Consider the following 2,978-nt stretch of genomic DNA (forward strand, 5'->3'; position numbering starts at 1 on the left):
AGCTGTTCACACGCGCGCCGTCGTGTCAGTCAGTGCAAGAATGGCGAGCAGCGAGGATCTCGGTGTTGTTGCAGTCATAGCCTTTGGCTTAACTTATTTTTATTGGAAAAAGAATCAAAATGAGGAACGACGTTAACCATTCCGCCATGTTGTAATCTCCGATCGTAGCGACTTTTTTAGAACGTTTAATCGTCACGAAAGCGCAGGAGAGACTAACTGCCCGCGCGCGTGTACAAACAGTCGCCGGGCGCCCGCACATTCATCCTTTGAATTTTGACCAAAAAACCGACACTCGACCGATTCACGGCATTCACGGGCACGGGCGCGTTCACGGGCTCGGGTGTACCGTTTACACGCTCGTGAACGTGACTGTGCCCGTTGAATGTCGATTTGAACGCGCGCGTGTGAACGTACCATAACACATTCATAAAATATGGTGTATGACCATACACTCAACCATCTAACCTAATATAATGTGAACCTAAGCTCGCTCCCTGCCAACATTACTCGTTATATGTTCATAGTGCATAGGAGTGATTTTATATCTTTACTTACCTAGTATTTGTGTACTGTGTATAACTGTGAATGTACCAGGTCCCAAGTGTCGCTGTTCCATAGCTTATTGTACCTCGTGTGGGCCCTCGCGTGTCTGACGTCCATTGTAAATGTTACCACACATCTTCGACATCTCAGTGTTTCTCTTTATAATTACGTGTTCATTTGCATAAATTCCTCTGTTCGAGTTTAAGCATTTTATAAATAAGGAAGTATCGATGTCTTAGTATTTGTTATTGGGTATTATGTGGTCGAAAGTTCGAACCCAGGATCCAACTAAGTCTTTTTGTGAATTGATATTAATTTACATAAGTCCTGGTATACATTAAAATGTCAAACTGTGATGGTTGTGGATCTATGGTAAAAACATCTGAGCAATTGGTTTGTTCAGATTGTAACAAAATCTATCACCACTTATGTGTACGTATGAGCATATCGAAATTTAAAAGATTAAGCAAAATCGCTCGTTCCACTTGGGCCTGCAATAACTGCTTGAGTAAAAAAAGATCAAGAACCTAACATAACTGCCTCTACGGATGATGATTCAGATGTATCAGCGGAGAAAGGCGACATTAGAAAAATTATTAGGCAGGAAATAAGAAATGCAATACGTACTGAAGTTAGAATCATATTACACGAACTTCGTAGTGAAATGGATGACCTAAAAAAAACAAATTGATGAATTAAAAGTTACAAAACAGAAAGTAACTACTTTTTCTCAGGATATATCAGATTTGAAAACATCAATGCAGTTCCATGCAGAAGAGCAAGTAGATATTAAAAAACGCATTAACGACATCTGTCTAGAGGGGTCAAAGCAGTCTTCACTATTATTTGACAACTTGGTATCCAAAATAGATTTCCTGGAACAACAGTCTCGAAACTGCAATATTGAAATATGTAATGTTCCTGAAAAACGTGGTGAAAATTTACTTAATATTATAGAAATGGTTGGCAGTGCTGTTAACTTTCCTATATGTCAAAAAGACATCGTTTCTATTCATAGGGTGCAACATGCCACTCAGCAAGGCAACAAACCAAAAAGCATTGTTGTTAAATTTACCTCACGCATATTTCGCGATAACCTAATCAGTGCATATCGCTTAACGAAAACTCTTAAAGCTGAAAAAATAGGCATAGCAGGCTCAACTGCTACTGTCTACATTAACGAGCACCTTACCCTTAAAAACAAACAGTTATTTCGAAAAACAAGGGAAGCTGCTGCTTTGCATAACTATAAATATGTTTGGATCAAAAACTCCACTATATTGGTGCGAAAGAGGGATGACACGTCTGCCTTTGCGATCCGCTCCGAAGGTGACATACGTAAAATTAAAGGCAAAGATGATTTTATACCATGTACTACAAAGGAAAATAATGAATAACACTATTTTATCGCACACAATAGAAGACCATCCTATTTCAAGTTTTAGTCTTATTTTAACGCATATTTTTATTTCGCATGGAGTTTCTTCTTTTTATTGTTTCTGCTCGTTAAATGATGTATTTGTTATAATATTTTGCATGACAGATTTATATCTCACCATTTTTTGTACAAGCTCTGATACTGCGGTAAAACTATTAATAATATTGTTTGTCCCCAATAGTAAAAAAATCATATGTATGTTAACTTATAAAGAATGGCCCTATTTTTATTTTTCTGTGTGTAAATTATATCTATATAATATTGCTAGCATATATTATCTCGTAACTGGTACTCGGCTTCTGGCTGTTATTGTTACCAAAATTTTGACATGTTGGATTCTTGTTTGCAATCTACTGTGCGGATCTATACATATAATTAAGATATTTATATATTCATTGGTACATAGTGATGGATAAAAACCTCTCTGTTTATTATCAGAATTGTCGAGGAATTCGTACAAAATTGAATATCCTGCATATGAACATTCTCATGAATAGCTACGATATGATCATTTTAACTGAGACATGGTTAATACCAGAGATAAGCAATAATGAATTTATAGATCAGCGTTATGTGGTCTACAGATGTGACCGCGACCGCGTCAGTACAGACAAGTTAGATGGAGGTGGTGTCCTAATTGCAATTATGAAAACTATTAAATCCATTGAATATGACATATCATCTATACCCAATAACATAATGTGGAATAAATATATTGAACATGTAATCGTTGCATTACCTTGTCCACAAAACGTTAAATTTCACATGATATGTGTGGCTTACATACCACCCAAAACACCGTCGATAATTTATGAAAAATATTTCGATTTATTACAAGAGATATTATCTACATCCAGTGTCGAGGGTTCTTATGTAGTCGGTGACTATAATTTACCAGAAGCTAGGTGGTATACTGCAACCAGTCTTAATAACACTGACGGTTTTTCTATGTGTTGTGGTACGACAGTCACATGCCAACATTTAAATAACCTAATTG

Source organism: Helicoverpa zea, chromosome 3, assembly GCF_022581195.2.
Source record: "Helicoverpa zea isolate HzStark_Cry1AcR chromosome 3, ilHelZeax1.1, whole genome shotgun sequence".
NCBI classification, from domain to species: domain Eukaryota; kingdom Metazoa; phylum Arthropoda; class Insecta; order Lepidoptera; family Noctuidae; genus Helicoverpa; species Helicoverpa zea.